Source organism: Bos indicus x Bos taurus, chromosome 4, assembly GCF_003369695.1.
Source record: "Bos indicus x Bos taurus breed Angus x Brahman F1 hybrid chromosome 4, Bos_hybrid_MaternalHap_v2.0, whole genome shotgun sequence".
Taxonomy (NCBI): Eukaryota; Metazoa; Chordata; class Mammalia; order Artiodactyla; family Bovidae; genus Bos; species Bos indicus x Bos taurus.
This window is the reverse complement of record NC_040079.1, coordinates 62,424,488-62,444,889: the sequence shown is the minus strand read 5'-3', so window position 1 is coordinate 62,444,889 and position 20,402 is coordinate 62,424,488. Positions and strand designations below refer to the sequence as shown.

The 20,402-nt window shown below is 38.3% G+C and overlaps 2 protein-coding genes across 3 annotated transcripts in view; one reads left to right on the top strand and one right to left on the bottom strand.

Moving 5' to 3' along the window:
• LRRN3 (leucine rich repeat neuronal 3) overlaps nt 1–8,161 on the bottom strand; it is a 41,707-nt gene extending 33,546 nt beyond the window's left edge. The window contains exon 1 of the mRNA XM_027539551.1: nt 7,658–8,161. The gene's annotated coding sequence lies outside the window, so the exon portion shown is untranslated. The remainder of the gene's footprint in view (nt 1–7,657) is intronic.
• Nucleotides 1–20,402, top strand: part of IMMP2L (inner mitochondrial membrane peptidase subunit 2) — a 956,056-nt gene that overhangs the window by 492,618 nt on the left and 443,036 nt on the right. The window lies entirely within an intron of this gene.

The following is a 20,402-nucleotide window of genomic DNA, read 5'->3' as shown; positions in this document are numbered from 1 at the left end:
CAGTTAAATAATCTGGCTGTGCACTGCAGCAATCATTTTAGTTGAGCAAGTGGATGATACTCAAATACAACTAAGTAAATCATCACTTTTTTCTCAGAAACAAATAAAAGAAGAAAATGTGAGTGAATGCTGCCAATAGATGATACCCTAGTATAAGAAGAATGCATTCTGTGAAATGCTAAATTGGGAGATTGTATTTGGATAGAGAATCTGAGATCTGGAAGGCAGTGTAGACCAGTTATATTTAGGTAATTCCAACAAGGAAGCAGTGTTGCCTGGTGTACAAAGGCATGATCTTTACAGCCAAGCTGTCTGTCTTTAATTAAGTGAGGCAAGTTGCTTTTTCTTCACTAAATCTTATTCTCTCAGTTGTAAAGTGGGATTGATACTAATTACTATTAGAATAATTACTAATAATAGTTTGATATGATTATTGTGAGGGGTAAATGATAACATGCCCATGAAGTGTTTAGCATTGCTGGGCACAGAAAATGCCTGTGTGCAGCATAATAAATGAGTTCTGCTAATATCATGATCATTTCCTTAGCCAGTAACAATTATCAAAGAGACATAATGCAATTTTAACTCATAAGGTCTCTGCTAACAGTATTTTAGGTCATAAAACATGTAATTCTTCATTCCTTTGGCCATTTTGTCCTATAGCAGAAGACTGTGACAGACACAGTTTGTAGTATAAATGAAAAATGAGACTTCGGTATTTACATGGAATTTGCTTGCTCATTAAAAGTAAAGTAACTGATTAAGGAGATGGCACTTTGGCAAATGTCTCATTGATTTTCAAAAGTTTGCTGAAACTCACTTTATGACACTCTTTGAGCAGCTGTAGTGTCTGTGTAAAAAAATGTGTGGATGATCAACTACAATAAGTGGAACAGATATAACTTATATGTTTGGTAAGTGAATCAGCTCATCTGTTCACACAAAGAATTGACTTGGATGAATAGTCTAAGCTCTATCTTATAATGGCATTTTATATGCTTTTCATTCAAATAATTATTAGGAAAATAGTGTCCAAGTTTTATAAGTGCTTAGAATATATTTCTTTTTCAGATATAGTGGTTGCATTGTTCTTTTCATTCCATGCTCTTGCATTTTCTCTTCAGTGATAACAGCATTGCCACCTACTTTCAGGTTCTTTTTCACCTGCTCTTTTGTTTTACTCTCAATGCCTTAGGCATGCGTAGTATAAGGCCATTAACCCCTTGGTCTTGGAAATCAAAATACCGTTTGTTTAGATGTAAATTACCTCCTACCACTACTGAAATTTCAGAAAAGTCCATTATGATCCCGTATTCTGTCTATTTGGTGTTTCTGATTTTTTTATTTTTCTGACTGATTTTTCAACAAAATTAAATACGGAGCCCAGAGACATTGTTAGCAAATAGCAATAAGACTGGTATGTCTCAGGCATATGAATAAAGCGGTGAGAATAACAGTCTAATGACATAAAGGCCAATGTGAATTGTATCTCAGAAAATACATGTCTGTTAACATTTTTTGAGTTTTTATTTTGTTTTGAAACAAAAGTAAATTTCTGACAATGTAATTTAAATGCCTTGACCTTTCAATGTGATGAGACTGAAACATATCATGGACCAAATTTTATCAGTGGAATAAATTTGCTGGAACATTTGCCCTTGTTTCTTTATAGTAATTTTATTAATATAATTTCCTAACTTTAGAGAGCATTGTAATAAAGCTCATTCCAGTCCTCTCTACCACAATGCCTCTTTAAGTATTTCCTGGAATCAAAGTACTCAATATTACTTTTGCCACTGGTAAGTGTTGTGAGTCCAGAGACTTCCTGAAGGCCATTGCTTAGCCATGGCACATTAGCAGGCTCAATCCCAGGGGAATACATTCTCCCATTCCTGGAGTCATGGCTTTGTACAAGTCAGGAAACTGCCTCCTCTCTCACTCCTCAAGGAATTAAATCCCAGAGGTTTTAGGCCTCTGGGAAGAGAAAATATTTCTTGTTGATGCTAAGCCTTTAATTGATTCAGTGGGTCATTGGGGAGTCCATGGGCCTTTTCAGTGCAGACTTGGAAAAAAGTGGTGATGTTTACACTCCTTCCTAAACAGAGTAGCTATTATGTGTGGAATGCTTTACTTTCTGAAAGTAAAGCTTGGCAAGATAACCTTTGGAACATGTGTTTTAGGAATTTTCATTTATTCCAAGGATGACATTACTTATGAAAGATAAAAATCTCCCTCAGGGCCCTCAGAATAATCTGAATAAATTTACTGGCATTTTGAATTCTTAGTGTGCCATTTTCTCTCCAAGACTAACTAGAAAAGAGATGTCAAACAGGCTGCCTTTCTAATAGACGTTATCCATTGGTGGTGCTTCAAACGACTTTGAAGACTTTGCTCATAATTTTCCAACAATCTTGAACATGCCTGAAAAACTTACTCATCACATTTTATCCAATTTTTGATACCTTTGCCAAGTATCTGTTTATCAGAGCACTAATGCTGTCAGACAAACATATGGGTGAGTAGGTTGAAGACATGCAGTCTTTTCCTCCAAGAATAGAGGTTGGTTGTGTGTGTGTGTTTCTTTAATTTATCTTGGGCATTTTATTAGCTATGATTTAAATTAAGAAGTGCAGATTTTTAATTGGAGTGATCTATCCACCCATACTGTGGTATGGTGCAAAGGGCACAAATCTTGAAAGGATTAGGCTAGAGTGTGATTTCAGAAAAAAGAGAATGGACATTTACTGATCAGCTCACAAAGAGCCAGGTACTGTGATTGGTGCTGTGCCATCTTTGGAGTCAGGATACCCACACCCTCCATGTGTTAGTTCCCTTACTGTGTGAGGTCTTTAACCTCACAGAGCTTCATTCTTCAGTCCTACAAGAAAAATGATCATCATCATTACTCCCCCAGCAGGTTGTTGGGAGGAAGAAACGTCATTTACTCTGTATACAGGATAGTTCTAGAGGAGTCACGATTACTGTTTTTTTTTTTTTTAATTTATTCTCCTTTATTTCCCCAAAGTTTTAAAGTCAGTTCATTACTATTATCTTAGCAAAATTTGGAGAGCACACCGAGAAAGAAATTTGCTAAGAAGAAAAAAAATAGGTCTGTGAAATTAAGGCATTAGCTTATTGTCTACAGTGCTTCTCACCCTAACGATGGAAATGGAAAAGTAACGCAGAATGGGGGAGATGGCGAGATGAAGGTAGGTATAACTATTCTGAGCATCTCCTCTGTGAGGTGCAGAAGCAAAACATGAGAATGGACACTGCATATAAAGAGGACACCTGTAAGTGCCTTAAAATATTACAGTTAACCCAGTAAAAGAGGATTGGAGAGTCTCTTCAGAATTCCTGGGAACTCTGAATTATAGTAGAAGACCAATAGCTGAATAGGTGAAGGATAGCAGCATTATTATTAAGATGTTTTAAAACCAGGGCAAGGGTCTAATTTTTATGACTCATTACAGAATACAGTAGACTATATCCCAAAGGCAGATTATGAATTTGAAATATTGGTTGTGAGATACTTCAATCAAGTGAAGTTGCTCAGTCATCTCTGACTGCGACCCCATGCGCTTAGCCTGCCAGGCTCCTCTGTCCATGGAATTCTCTAGGCAAGAATACTGGAAGCCATTCCCTTCTCCAGGGGGTCTTCCGGATCCAGGGATCAAAGCCAGGTCTCCTGCATTGCAGGCAGATTCTTTACCATCTGAGCCACCAGGGAAGCCCGAGATAAATAGTTATTGCTTCTATTGTTGACTATCTGCTCTAACTTTAAGAGTACTTGATTATCTGGAGAAAAATCTACTTAAGGATTTTTTTTGGGGGTGGGTGGGTGCTCATATCTATCAGCCTTTACTTATACTTTTTAAAGAATATTATCTTTGGAAGAGGGTGTAGGCAGATCTTTAGCAGACTGTTGGAGGGATCACTGTAGGGCTTCTGCCCTAGACCTCCATAAAGAGCTGAGTGTCTTGGGGTAAAGATGTTAAACCCTTTGGGCCCCAGTTTCTTCACCAGTGAAATGAGCATATTAGAGCCTTTTCCGAAGGTTGTACTACTATTACATGAAAACCTCTTCCCCGTCTTCATTTCCCCACACCAAGGTTGTGTAATGTACGTTTATGAATGACACCTTAAAAAATAGCCCTCAGTTAAATACAAATATGACAATTATGCAAATATATAATAATAGATAGCCCAGTGGGCACTGCATTTCTTCACAAAGTTTGAGATGAGCATTTGGAATCTCTGCTCCCCAGTCTTAATTTCTAAACAGCGTCTGCCGAGATTTAGTTCTACTCCTCTCATCAACATAAAACATTTGTATTTCTCCCTGTTACTTCTTTATCCTCTGGCACCACCTACTTTCTTTATGTGAAGTTTGATTGCCTTTTAGTTTGTGGCTGAGGGAACAATTGCTGTCACAATCTCCTTGCTAGGTGTCCAACCAGACATCACTTCATCAGGAGAGAGGCAGGAAGGTGTTCACTGCGCTCTGCGCGGGACCTGTGTTCAGTTGCTACAGTGAGAAGCATGCCTACGTGCTGGTCGCGTAGCCAGCCTCAGAGAGTTTTATCTTTGGCAGTGTGGATAAGATGCTGATCTGTTGCCTCATGTGTGCCTGCTTTATTCAGTTGCATGGGACCAAGGAGTGACACCTGAGTGGGTAAACCTTCACATCCAGGTCTCCATGGTCCATTTAGGTGGCTGCAGATGTGTCCAGTGTTTATCCAGACAGGTCGGGGCAACAATATTTTAAATTATTCTTTGGGGGCATCTTCACTGAAGCTAGAAATGGGGACTCATTTTTTTAGCATGCAACTAGCTTCCTTTTAAATGATCTCCTTCAGATTCCCCAACAAATATCTCATCTATGACCATCTTCAAGGGCTGCTAATTAAGTAATACTATTTCATTTACATAAGTGTTAGTTTGTAACTCAGATTACAAACCTTTCTCTTCAACATAATTATTTTGTAGTAAACATCACAATGTCACTTTACAAAGGCATTTGGCACCAGGAAAAATTCAGAGTGGAGGAGAAGAAAGTAAAATATTAAACCATTTTATGACCAAAAAAAAAATAGAGTTGGTGTAAAAAAGAACAAAAATAATAAAGTATAATTAGTGAATTATAAGTTGATTATGGTTTTCATAGGTCCATAAATTGCTGGCTTAAAAAACTGATAACATGGTGTTTTAAGTCATTAACAGCAGTAACAACAACCAAAGGTAAAAATTCCACCTACTCATCAGCATTCTAACTCAGCGTGTTGCCTGTGACAAGCAACACTCTGAAAAGATGGTCCTTTGATGCTTGTCTTGCCAGAAAGCTATTATTTTTGGTATAGCTACATGGTGTGGGGAGACTGTGGCTTAGTCTTCCAGGCATGCTGATATGTCCATCAATTGGCATTGGTAGATGCCAGTCAGATCACTAAACTCCCTGGCACACACTGAGTGACAACCCTGGGGGCCTGGAGTGATGGTATCTCTCAGACTCAAGTGGGCACATTATTGATCTCTGTAATCCACAAGATATGTATGTGAGCTTTACCAAGGTTAAAGAGTGAATCCACTGTTCTTAGGTGTCATTGATTGTAATTTTAAAAGAGGTTGGGTAGGATTTAAGAATGTATGTGTTTGGTATGGAAAGTTTCCCCAGAAAAGGTCTGAGAAAAACTGAAATCAATACTGCAATGCTACACTATACAGGAGTTTGAAATCTGGAGGTTGAATATCAGCTTCAGGCTTTTCTCTTGGCTAGGAACTTAGGAGGTCCCTCCAAAATATCAGATCTGTTCTGTGGCAGAAGGTACACTCCTAGTAAATAGCAGAAAAGCAAATGCTACACCTTTTCCTCTTTGTAATAAATCATTTTGTTTTTCTATAGATTGCGTGTGGCATTTGAGGCAGAGCAAGCAAGCCTGCCGATATTTCAAGCTAATCCTTCAGCATCTTTCATTTTTCACTCTAGGCAGGAAACCTCTTCTTAAACTTGTTCATTTTACAGAGGGAAAATCGAAGCCTATGGCATGTTGTCAGAGCTGCTTTACTGTCATCATTTACAAAGGTCACTGGAATTAATTGACTTCTTACATTACACATTGTAAAGTGACTCATTTTTGACACATTAATGGGAAAGTGGCAGGATCTAAGTGGCTGGTTATTGTCTTTTGCTTTCGGCTCATATTATAAACTAGAAAACCAATAATAACTCTGAAATCACAGTGGTAGAAAAAAATAACCTGCAGTTCAAAAGAAGCAGTCTCCATTAACTATTTGGTTAGCTGAACTAGAAGAAGGAAGGAGAGCGAGCTCCTAGAGATAAAATGTAAATACTTGGTTTCTTTTACTGTCTTTACAGGATCCTTTAAGGGGGGCAGTGAATGTTTCCATGAACATACTCATGTTCTAAGTAGCTGGCTTCCTTTTACATGCCTGGAAGTATAAAGTAACCCACACTGTATTCCATGAATCATCACCGCATGGACGCTCATAGTTTACTGAGAGTAATTCTGTCTCAAAGGCATTGCTTCTGAAACTAAAGAGAAATACAGGGTGTAAGCAGTATTTATTGTGAGAGGGCACAGTATGTTCTAGGTAGGTTTTGTGAATCCTTATTTCTTCCTTTTTTTTTGTTTTGTTTTCACATTGTCCCCATTTCACTAAATGAAGAAGGTTCGACTCATTCTCATAGCTTGCTTTCACGAAAATTAGAGGCACGGAAACAAGGACATATTGTTAAAAATGAATAAATTAGAGGTGAATTAAGCCTGCTAGCTGAGTAAGAGCAAAGGGAATATAGCAGTTCGTTTGAACAAACAATCTTCTTAAATAGGAGATGTACTTTAAAGCCATCCTGCTGCGATCCTGTTAATTACCAAAGAAGATTAGAACTCTTCTGGTTCATGGGATCCTTTTACCTAGAGTGTGTCAGTTGCAGCTGCATTAGCAATCAGACATTTGCACTGTCCCTTCAGACCAGTGAGGGGATGTTATTAAAGGGAAGTCATTTACCCCAATCTGTAAGATGTAGCCTGGCAGAAATTCAATAACTGTTTGTGATATGCTCTTTTCGCCACTCTGCTTAGTGGTTTTACTCTTGACTTAACAGCAGCATTTGCCTTTATCTCCAACCACTAGGTGAAAAGGGAGAAAAATGCCCCATCTCTGAGGCTGGTTTCACAGCGCAGAATGATTTGTGATCTGCTTTTCATTGCAAATAATGTGAAGAAAAAGCAAAAATCCCCTAGCCCCTCTCTTGGTCTCCTTTTCTCCTCTGGTCTTCTCTCTTGCTGTCCCCTTTCTCTCTCTCTCTCTCTCTCTCTCTCTCTCTCTCTCTCCCCTTCTCTACTCCCCCCAACCCCCAGCACTGCTTTTTCTCTCCCACTCACATCCTCTGATGGGCGTTCAAGCTAGTAAAATTCATGCTGGAGAATCCCACAAACACAGCAAAGCATACACAGAGCCGGAGGGCTTTTGCATTTGAATTTCGTCTCAAAAGTGAAATGGAAAGAAAACTGCTCTCAGAATTCACACAAGAAGACAACATCAAAAGAGAATTTAAGTGTTTAAAAAAAAAAAAAAGCATCAACTGAACAGGAAAGAGAGCATATTTAAATAGAAATGTATATTTCAAACTTACCCTGCAAAAGCGTCTCAGTGCTACACCCCCTTCCGTGTCCCTGCGTGCTGGATTCCTCAATTCCTTAGTTGCAATAATCACATGGTTGTGTTCTTGCCCGGGTGGAAATTGGTGCATATGTGTGTGTACCAAAGTATACACAAACGTGTACTATAGGTATTCACACGACCAAGCGAGCTTATCTCTGTATTCTAAAATATAAACGAAGGCGAGAGGTTACAGCGAGGATTCCTTCTTTTTCCCCCGAACTCTTTCTCTCAGTCAGCGGCAGGCTGAGCCTTTCAATCCAGTGAAGAGAGATCCTAGGAGCTGGCTTTATTTCTCCTGGTTTCCATGGTGGTTAGTGGTGCGTCGTTCACCCGATCAGTTGTCACACTGACATGGTGCTGCCTGCTCAGCGGTCATTAATAACTGAACACCCTCCACTCCCCAGAGAGGAGCCAATCGCTTCGGACTGCCAAGATGTAGCACTCGCAGCTGCTCGCGTCTGGTTGGCTGAAACAACCTGTCTGTTCTATGACACTGCTGCTTAGGATACAAATAAATGAAACAGACTTGCTTGTTTTCTTAGGTATCATTCCCTCCCTCCCTCCTTTCCTTCCTTCCTTTCTTCCTTCTTTCCTTCCTTTTTTTTTTTTCAGAGAGAGGGATTTTTGACAAGTTTTCTCATTTTGGGGTTCTCAGTCGCTCAGACACTGTGTTTTCTCTCTGAAAACAGCAGGGCACATTACTAACAAGGATTTCCCAAATATTAAAAGCAACTGGGAGAGATGCAGAGCCTCCAATGACTCCTCTGAGAAGTTCACCAAAGGCAGTATAATTTAAGAACAGCTTGAAATTGTTTTGAGTGGCATTTGGTTTTCTGTAAGTCCTACTTAATTTAGGATATGCGTTTGCTGTTCAATAATCTTTATTTTTTTTAAGCAATGGCTTTTCTTACCTGGAATGACCAGTTTTTTGTTTTTGTTTTTGTTTTTTTAAGTAACACATATATTTGCTTCACTACCTTTCAGTACATTGGCATATTAAGGGGGTATATATTCTTCCAGTTAACATTCAGCCACTTCTCCTTATGTGATGAAGTTAATTTGCCAGCCACATATGAATGAGTACATGTGCCATGGTGTTTGTGTGTATGTGTGTTTAGAGTGTATGTTTTACTACTCTGGGAAAGCATTTCTCCTGAAATAAAATTAAATCCTCGAGAAAATGATTTCTGTTTGTTCTTAGACTTGCTAACTCTGAACTTATATTTACCAGAAAAATATACTCTGTACACATATGTAAAACACTAAATTATCTGAAATTTAGAAAAGAAACACAGCAAAGCATACTACTACTACTACTAAGTTGCTCCAGTCGTGTCCGGCTCTGTGAGACCCCAGAGACGGCAGCCCACCAGGCTCCCCCGTCCCTGGGATTCTCCAGGCAAGAACACTAGAGTGGGTTGCCATTTCCTTCTCCAATGCACGAAAGTGAAAAGTGAAAGCATAACGGTGTTTATTTCTACAAGGACATCTATGAGCAAATAGACAGTTTTTCAAAATGCATGTGTTAAAACCTTAATTAGCATACTAGAGAAACATTTTGTTGAAAACAATGATACATGAGGATTAATTTAGCAACAGGTCAAAAACAGCATAGATTCATGACTCCAGCCCTAGTTTTGAGAGACTACCCTCTAGTGGAACACAAAGAAATGGCATTTACATGTTACTGGATTTACTGGGGGTGGGGATGGGGGCAAGCTTCACATCTAATTACTCCTTAAGTGTTTATTGAAATGACATAGACCAATAGTTTACATTTATTATAATTGTAATACCAACTTTGTTTCTAACTACTAAATATTTTCGCTCTGTGGTGTTCTTTAAAATGTTCCCAAATGTTTGTTTTTTTTTTTCCTTTTAAGAAACTGTATTCAAATAATTCTTAACCTTTTGAATAAAACTAAGTTCAAGAAAAAAGTAGCTTCTCCATTAACCTAATAGCACTTATTTCAGAATTTTACTGCAAGATTTTATTCTTTACAGTAGGCAATCTAGCACTTTCTCTGTAAATGTTAGGAATTTGTAGTCCAGTGTTGGGGATGTTGTGATACACTGTGTCTATACTTAATTTAATGTACTTGTGATAATAGTAACTCCCCCCAGTTTTATTCTCTCCAGCTCCAGTTTCTTGCCTATTCAAAATAATTTCACCACTGGCAGATTTTTATTTTTACCTATGGAAAACTTATATTAAAACTGTGTTAAATACTTGAAAAAGGAATTTGAGTTTTATACCATTGGTTCCTTAAGCATTTCATTTTGGTTGATTGGTGTTGACCATACAATTGACAAATCCAATAATCAAACCAAGTATAATGGCCTCCCATAATGAGAGTGAGTAGTGATAATCAAGCAGATAGATGATTAAACTACATTCATGGTTTATAAATAAAACCAACAATTGTAACTATTATAAATTTTAGTCTCTTTCAGATATCAAAAAAATCTAAGTTTTAATTTAGCAAGAGTGGAATATTTTAAATGCTACCTTATGCTCTATCATAGGAAGTTGTTTTAACTTCCTTTGATTACCTTTTTTGACATGTGGGAGATGAGATGGCTTTTCTTGCAGTTGCCCTTTTTGTGTAGGTACATGATAAGTTCAAAAGATTTCATGGGACATTAGAAATGAGATTTCAGTGTGAGAGAAAGTAACTGACTTTGGATGAAAAGATGAGGATTTTGTTTCTTGGCTGTAGTTTCCTTTTTGCTACAAGAACAACAGCTGCTGAGTAGAAGCACTGTATGTTTTAGATTTACTTTTCCATTGCATCAATCATTTATTAGTAATGAGAGGTCTCCAGAAAGACACATTAAATTATTTAATTATCATGTCTACGTAATACAGTACCATGTGAAGACTTTAAATTGTGACAGGATGAAGATTTTAGGGCTTTTAGCATGATTGTGAATGGTCATCAAATGAGAAACATAAAACTTTTAAGCTCAAATGCCTTGAGTCCTAAAGTTTAAGAGACTTAATATGTATACGCATCTGGTTAGAGAGAGCAAGACTAGAACTCGCGAGGTCTTTCAGGATTTTTCTGTTATATCACCCTCTCAGTTCAGTTCAGTTCAGTTGCTCAGTCATGTCCGACTCTTTGCCACCCCATGGACTGCAGCACGCCAGTTGCTCCATCACCAACTCCTGGAGTTCACTCAAACTCATGTCCATTGAGTCAGTGATGCCATCCAGCCATCTCATCCTCTGTCCTCCCTTTCTCCTCCTGCCTTCAATCTTTCCCAGCATCAGAGTCTTTTCAAATGAGTCAGTTCTTCACATCAGGTGGCCAAAGTATTGGAGTTGCAGCTTCAGCATCAGTTCTTCCAATGAACACTCAGGACTGATCTCCTTTAGGATGGACTGGTTGGATCTCCTTGCAGTCCAAGGGACTCTCAAGAGTCTTTTCCAACACCACAGTTCAAAAGCATCAATTCTTCCATGCTCAGCTTTCTTTATAGTCCAACTCTCACATCCATACATGACTACTGGAAAAACCATAGCCTTGACTAGATGGAACTTTGTTGACAAAGTAATGTCTCTGCTTTTTAATATGCTGTCTAGGTTGGTCATAACTTTTCTTCCAAGGAGTAAGAGTCTTTCAATTTCATGGCTGCAGTCACCATCTTGCAGTGAATTTGGAGCCCAAGAAAATAAAGTCTATCACTGTTTCCCCATCTATTTGCCATGAGGTGATGGGACCGGATGCCATGATCTTCGTTTTCTGAATGTTGAGTTTTAAGCCAACTTTTTCACTCTCCTCTTTCACTTTCATCAAGAGGCTATTTTGTTCTTCTTTGCTTTCTGCCATAAGAGTGGTGTCATCTGCATATCTGAGGTTATTGATATTTCTCCTGGCAATCTTGATTCCAGACCCTCTCATCTACTGAATGATTGATAGATTTTCTGCTTTTTCTTCTTTTCCTTATTCTTTTTTCCCCCTTATTTTTTTTTTCCCCCTTTAGAATCCACTGCAAATACACTGTATTACTTGCATATGCATGTCAGCTACCTCAGAATAAATGTATACAGGGTTTCCTGAATGAGTACTTAGTTCTAATGAACATGTATTGAAATAATTTTAAACATAAATGAGTAATTGTAGCCCTTAAATTATGTTGACAGAGTTCTGCCTATATCATCAAATAAGAGAATATATGGGTACAATAAATATTTATTTGTTGATTTAATGGTTGAATTTAAGTTACTCGTTTGTCAAGGTTTATTGATATTTCATGGACTCCTAGACAGGGTTTGCCTGTGAGCTTTCGTTAGAGAAGTAATTTATGTAGTGAATCAGCACAGCTTCTGGAGACAGACAACCTGGGTTGGAATGCTGACTTTGTCACTTTCTAGTTTTGTGACCTTGAGTACAAATGTAGCATCTCTGTGTCTCGGTTTCCTCCTAGGATTGTTTTGAGAATTAAAGTAGTTAATATATATAAAAGCTTAGAAAAGTATCTGAAACATAGTAAGTCTAAGTGGATGTTTGAAATCACCATTACTTGTCATTATTATCATTGTCATAGTCATCATTATTTGTTCCACTGTGTCCTTTGGGGTGCCCTTTCTACCTTCTATTCTAAGTCCTTGCCTTTCACTTATCAGAAATAAGTTAGTTCAGTTCAAATGCTGCTTCCCCCATGGAATCTTCTCTGACCCTCTAACAAGATATGATCTCTCATTTGACCCATACTAGCATTCATTATCCCTCCTATGACATCACTTTAAAAAAATACATTATAATTGTTTCTGTAATTTTGCTTTATAGTTTATAAGATTCTCCAGGAGGGACGGTCTATATCTTATTCAATTTTAGTATCCATAACATGTAAAAATTGTTCTTTCATAGTATTTAAATTTTAAGAGTTACTTAATCTTCACAACATCTCAAGATATTTTTATCCTCATTTGACAGTGTAGAAACATTGGCTCAAAGAAGTTAGGTTACTTGCTCTAGTGTCCCAAAACTATTAAATAATGGAGCTAAAATTTGAACTCGGTTTGGTCTGCCTTAAGAGTCAAGGCTCTTTTTACTGCACAGGGCACTCAGTATTCATTTGCAAAATAAATGAATGCTTGATTGATGACTGAGTCAACCAATTAAATGTAGTTAGCAACAAGGGATGCTAAAAATAGAAATACTATTTTTAAAAGGGAATACATTTTATGCACTAGACAGAGGATGTTTTTATATAGTTACTGTTGTTGAGTGTTAATGACAGAATTTTGTATTGCTGGCACAATTTGAGAATTAGAGCACTGAAGAGATGAAGTGCCTGGTTGGAAAGATGAAGTGATGTGTTAAATACATGTGAATGGCCATTGATGAAGGGTGCTGACACTGAGCAGAGAAGATCTTCAGTGGCTTGTCCTTCCTCCTCTGATTCTATAGCAAATTTGCTTTTAAGTTGGAAATAAGATGAAACGTGAGGAACTTGCTCCTTCCTTTATTCTTTGCTTTCAGGGGATTGACTTTAACTTCTTCTCTAGACATGTGAAAAATATTGAGAGAATAAAATACACTTTTTAGAAACTATATAGCAGGGAAATAGGTAAGTAGCCTGATAGGTGGTTTTCAGGTTGCACAGAAATAACTGAAAAGGAATTTATCAAAAAAGAAAATATTCTAAACTGTTTGTAGTAGTTATCTTTGATGGGATAATGGTTGGATTTTGTTTTTGATAAAGTTCTGACCTGTATATGGCATCATTTTTAAATGCATGTTGGTGTATGGCAAAACCAATACAATATTGTAAAGTAAAAAAATAATAATAATCAAAATAATAAAAAAAACTGACGTATAGTTGATTTACAATATTGTGTTAGTTTCAGGTGTACAGCAAAGTGAAGTGGTTCAGTTACGTGTGTGTGTGTGCTTTTTCAGATTATTTTCCATTATGTATTATTACAAGATATTGACTATAGTTCTCTGTGCTATACAGTGGGCCCTTGTAGTTTATTTTACTTATAGAAATGTATATCTGTGAATCCCAAATTCCTAATTTATCCCTCCTCACCCCTGCCTTTAATAACCATATATTTGTTTTCTATGTTGGTAGGTCTATTTCTGTTTTGTAAATATATTCATTTATATTATCTTTTTAAGATTCCACATTTACGTGATATCATACGATATTTGACTGTTTCACTAAGTTTAATGATCTCTTGCTCCATCCATCCATGTTGGTACAAACGACATTATTTCATTCTCTTATGGCTGAATATTTCATTATATATATAATTATATATATATATATATATATATATATATATATATACTGCATCTTCTTTATCCATTCATCTGTTGATGGGCATTTAGGATGTTTCCCTGTGTTGGCTCTTGTAAATAGCACTTCTATTTACATTGTGGTGCATGTATCTTTTCATATTAGAGTTTTCATCTTTTCTGGATATATGCCTAGGACTGGCCTTGCTGGATCACATGGTAACTCTATTTTTAGCTTTTGAGGAATCTCCATACTGTCCTCCTTAATGGCTGCATCAATTTACATCCCTACCAACAGTGTTAGGAGATTTCTTTTTTTCCCACATGATAATGAGTGGTTTTATTAACTTCTTTGCTTCTCAGACTTTCTAAGTCAATGTTTAATTTTTCTTTGAAAAAAATATAGATATTTCTTTTAGGGTGAAATTTTACTTCTATATCTGAAGCTGTATTGTTTAGTGAAATATCTAACCTTCTTAACTTAGTATTCAATTCTACCTATGATATAGCAATTTAAATAGCAACACGATAACAATAATAATTCAGTTCAGTCACTCAGTTGTGTCTGACTCTTTGCGACCCCATGAACCACGGCACACCAGGCCTCCTTGTCCATCACCAACTCCCGGAGTCCACCCAAACCCATGTCCATTGAGTCAGTGATGCCATCCAACCATCTCATCCTCTGTTGTCCCCTTCTCCTCCTGCCCTCAATCTTTCTCAGCATCAGGGTTCTTTTCAAATGAATCAGCTCTTCACATCAGGTAGCCAAAGTATTAGAGTTTCAGCTTCAACATCAGTCCTTCAAATGAACACCCAGGACTGATCTCCTTTAGGATGGACTGGTTGGATCTCCTTGCAGTCCAAGGGACTCTCAAGAATCTTCTCCAACACCACAGTTCAAAAGCATCAATTCTTCCGCACTCAGCTTTCTTTATAATCCAACTCTCACATCCATACATGACCACTGGAAAAACCATAGTCTTGACTAGACGGACCTTTGTTGACAAAATAATGTCTCTGTTTTTTAATATGCTGTCTAGGTTGGTCATTACTTTCCTTCCAAGGGGGAAGCATCTTTTAATTTCATGGCTGCAATCACCATCTGAAGTGATTTTGGAGCCCAGAAGAATAAAGTCAACCACTATGTCCACTGTTTCCCCATCTATTTGCTGTGAAGTGATGGGACCAGATGCCATGATCTTCGTTTTCTGAATGTTGAGTTTTAAGCCAACTTGTTCACTGTCTTCTTTCACTTTCATCAAGAGGCTTTTTAGTTCTTCTTCACTTTCTGCCATAAGGGTGGTGTCATCTGCATATTTGAGGTTATCGATATTTCTCCTGGCAACCTTGATTCCTAGTTGTGCTTCCTCCAGCCTAGTGTTTCTCATGATCTACTCTGCATATAAGTTAAATAAGCAGGGTGACAATATACAGCCTTGACGTCCTCCTTTTCCTATGTGGAACCAGTCTATTGTTCCATGTCCAGTTCTAACTGTTGCTTCCTGACCTGCATATAGGTTTCTCAAGAGGCACGTCAGGTGGTCTGGTATTCCCATGTCTTTCAGACTTTTCCACAGTTTATTGTGATCCACATAATCAAAGGTTTTGGCATAGTCAATAAAGCAGAAATAGATGTTTTTCTGGAACTCTCTTGCTTTTTCAATGATCCAGCAGATGTTGAAAATTTGATCTCTGGTTCCTCTGCCTTTTCTAAAACCAGCTTGAACATCTGGCAGTTCATGGTTCACATATTGCTAAAGCCTGGCTTGGAGAATTTTAAGCCTCACTTTACTAGCATGTGAGATGAGTGCAATTGTGTGGTAGTCTGCGGATTCTTTGGCATTGCCTTTCTTTGGGATTGGAATGAAACCTGACATTTTCCAGTCCTGTGGCCACTGCTGAGTTTTCCAAATTTGCTAACATATTGAGTGCAGCACTTTCACAGCATCATCTTTTAGGATTTCAAATAGCTCAACTGGAATTTCACCACCTCTGCTAACTTTATTTGTAGTGTTACTTCCTAAGGCCCACTTGACTTCACATTCCAGGATGTCTGGCTCTAGGTGAATGATCACACCATCGTTGATTATCTGGGTTGTGAAGATCTTTTTTGTACAGTTCTGTGTATTCTTGCCACCTTTTCTTAATATCTTCTGCTTCTGTTAGGTCCATACCATTTCTGTCCTTTATTGAGCCCATCTTTGCATGAAATGTTCCCTTGGTATCTCTAATATTCTTGAAGAGATCTCTTGTCTTTCCCATTCTATTGTTTTCCTCTATTTCTTTTCATTGATCACTGGGGAAGGCTTTCTTATCTCTCCTTGCTATTCTTTGAAACTCTGCATTCAAATGGGTATCTTTCCTTTCCTCTGTTGCTTTTGGCTTCCCTTCTTTTCACAGCTATTTGTAAGCCTTCCTCAGACAGCCATTTTGCTTTTTTGCATTTCTTTTTCTTGGGGATGGTCTTGATTCCTGTCTCCTGTACAATGTCACGAACCTCCATCCATAGTTCATCAGGTACTGTGTCTGTCAGATCTAGTCCCTTAAATCTATTTCTCACTTCTACTGTATAGTCATAAAGGATTTGATTTAGGTCATACCTGAATGGTCTAGTGGTTTCCTCCACTTTCTTCAATTTCAGTCTGAATTTGTCAATACGGAGTTCATGATCTGAGCCATAGTCAGCTCTCAGTCTTGTTTTTGCTGACTGTATAGGGCTTCTCCATCTTTGGCTGCAAAGAATATAATCAATCTGATTTCGGTGTTGTCCATCTGGTGATGTCCATGTACAGAGTCTTCTCTTGTGTTGTTGGAAGAGGGTGTTTGCTATGACCCGTGCATTCACTTGGCAGAACTCTACTAGGCTTTGCCCAGCTTTATTCCGTATTCCAAGGCCAAATTTGCCTGTTACTCCAGGTGTTTCTTGACTTCCTACTTTTACATCCAGTCCCCTCTAAGGAAAAGGACATCTTTTTTGGGTGTTGGTTCTAGAAGGTCTTCATAGAACTGTTTGAATTCAGCTTCTTCAGCGTTACTGGGCGGGGCATAGACTTGGTAGATGCCATTTATTGAGTTCTGTTCCGTGAGTGCTTCCCAGGTGCTGCAGTGGGAAAGAATCCACCTGCCAATGCAGGAGATGCAAGAGACATGGAAGATCTCTCTGTGTCTGGAAGATCCCCTAGAGGAGGAAATGGCAACACACTCCAGTATTCTTGTCTGGTAAGTCCCATGGACAGAGGAGCCTGGCAGGCTACAGCTGGTGGGGTTGCAAAGTCAGATATGACTGAGCACACACACAACATACACAGCAACTGTGCCAAGTTGACTGTTAAGAGTTTTTCATGAATTGTCTCTTTCCGTCCTCCCTATTAGAATACCAGGTAGCTAATACTCCCATTTTACAAATCAGAAAACAGAGCTGAGTGTGCAAAATCTCACAATAGTTGCTTATTAAGCAGTATCAGCAATTGAACCAAAGTCTGTCAGACTCTAAGGCTGACATTTGTGACTACTGTGATCACTAACTGTGATAAGTTTCCCATATTCCTGTCCAGTCATTGTCTCTCTTCCTTATTCACATCCTATCCCTCAGCTACATCAAGTGCCTCATCATTTCCTGAAAGTATTTTTTGTGTTGGATTCTTTGCAGTTTATTTATTCTTAATCAGTTCTATAGGGCTTCTGCTCAAAAATCCCATCTTTTAAGAACCTCCAATGGCACCCTACTCCAGTACTCTTGCCTGGAAAATCACATGGATGGAGGAGCCTGGAAGGCTGAAGTCCATGGGGTTGCTGAGGGTCGGACATGACTGAGCGCCTTCACTTTCACTTTTCACTTTCATGCATTGGAGAAGGAAATGGCAACCCACTCCAGTGTTCTTGCCTGGAGAATCCCAGGGACGGGGGAGGTTGGTGGGCTGCCATCTATGGGGTCGCACAGAGTCGGACACGACTGAAGCAACTTAGTAGCTTAGTAGTAGTAGTACCTCCATCTCAATGAGATAAGTATCTCCTTATTTTATCATAGCTTAAATTTAGTTTTTATTGTTATATTTCTCTTATTTCTAATACATACTATCTTTTACAGTTTAATTTTTCCTAAACCTTGATAGTAAGCAACTTGAAGGTAGAAAATATGTCTTATTTGCTTCCTATATTCAATAGTGCATTTACATATTAAAAATCAATGTTTGATTAATTAAATTCAATTGAGTGACTGATGGAGTAATTGACTACTCTCTCCTTTGTGCTGATTTTGTTCTAAGCATTTGAGTAAAATCAGAGAATTTTTTAGTTAAACAAAGCCTGCCCCTCAGGGGTCAATTTTGTCAGATCAGTGACTTCAGTTACAGTTGAGGTTATTCATAAAAGAGCTCTTATTTATGGGAGAATAAAGTGCATGTCTTGGCCTGACTGCATTTTACTCTTTTTTGTTGGTGGTGGTGGTAGTGGTGGCTACTTCCTCTTTTGATCTTCTTTGATTACTTAGTACATATTAAACACAGTTGGGGTCAAATAGCCACTAAGATTCATGCAAGTTCTAGGCAGAAATTAAACTCCAAGAACCAAATGGCAGGTAAGTTCATAAAAATTCTAGGCATAAATTAAGAACCAAGTTGGCATGAGATAATATTTTGTACAATATTCTTTGGTAAAGTCTGTTGGTATTTTCTTACCTTTACATGAGTTCTTTTGTAAAGGGGACTAATGAAAGGTGTAAGTTTATGTCTAAGCAAGAGATCAAGACAGTGATTTCTGAGCAAGAGAAAATAAACTTTTTTGTCAGTAAAATATTTAGGCATAATGGCACCCCACTCCAGTACTCTTGCCTGGAAAATCCCACGGACGGAGGAGCCTGGTAGGCTGCAGTCCGTGGGGTCGCTAAGAGTCGGACACGACTGAGCGACTTCACTTTCACTTTTCACTTTCCTGCATTGGAGAAGGAAATGGCAACCCACTCCAGCGTTCTTGCTTGGAGAATCCCAGGGACGGTGGAGCCTGATGGGCTTCTGTCTATGGGGTCGCACAGAATCGGACACGACTGAAGCAACTTAGCAGCAGCAGCTGCTATTGCAATATATATGCAATATTCCCATATTGCATCAGGGAAGTTAGAGTTGTTTGAATTTTCATGAATGTTTTATGTCTTTTTTGCTTGATGTCTACTAAATGGGAGAACAAAGATGACTGTTAACATTCTCATCCGGTTCTCTTCCTTCATTGATGGAGAGTCTAGGAGGCCCAGAGCTAAAGTTCGCTGTCTGATTGTTCAGTGGTTGTTCACAGAGTCCTTCCTTGTAGTGTAGGGAAAGTCTTTTCAAGGATGGAACCACTTACTACAACTAGCAACGATGCAGAAGACATGGGGGATTCTTGTTGTCATTATTTATACTGAAGCCAATGCTGAGTTCTCAGTTTTAGATGTTAAATTTTTTTTTGACTCTTTCTTACCCTACTGTATTCTACTAGGACTATTTGGGACAAGGGGTTCTGCTCTAATGTTTGGTCTTTAGAATATTTTCAGAAATGAGTTAATAAAATGATCAGGTAAAGGTAGTTCTGAGCAGATAGTAGGCACTCAGTACTTATTTATTTTTGACAGTTACTGCTTCATTTCTTAAAACTGTATTTTTTTTCATTTTTGCATTATAAAATTTATTTATTTTAGTTTGCTATTTTTAATTGGAGGATAGTTGTTTTACAATGTTGTGTTGTTTTCTGCTGTACAGCAACATGAATCAACTATAGGTATACATATATCACCTCCTGTTGAGCCTCTTTCACACCCCCACGTCCTATCTCACCTCTCTAGATCACCACAGAGCACCAAGCTGAGTTCCCTGTGCTAAACAGATGCTTCCCACGAGCTATTTTACATATAGTAGTATATATATGGAGAAGGCAATGGCACCCCACTCCAGTACTCCTGCCTGGAAAATCCCATGGATGGAGGAGCCTGGTAGGCTGCAGTCCATGGAGTCGCTGAGGGTCGGACACGACTGAACGCCTTCACTTTCACTTTTCACTTTCATGCAATGGAGAAGGAAATGGCAACCCACTCTAGTGTTCTTGCCTGGAGAATTTCAGGGACGGGGGAGCCTGGTGGGCTGCCATCTATGGGGTCACACAGAGTCGGACACGACTGAAGTGACTTAGCAGCAGTATATATATGTCAATGCTCTCTCAGTTCATCCCTCTCCTTCCTCTCTGTGTCCACAAGTCCATTCTATATGTCTCTATCTCTATTGCTGCCCTGCAAATAGGTTCATCAGCACCATTTTTCTAGATTGCATATATATGTGTTACTACATGATACTTTGTTTTTCTCTTTCTGACTTACTTCACTCTGTATAACAGGCTCTAGATCCATCGACCTCAGTACAACTGATTCAAATTCATTCCTTTTTATGGCTGAGCAATATTCCATTGCATATAAGTACCACAACTTCTTTATCTGTTCAT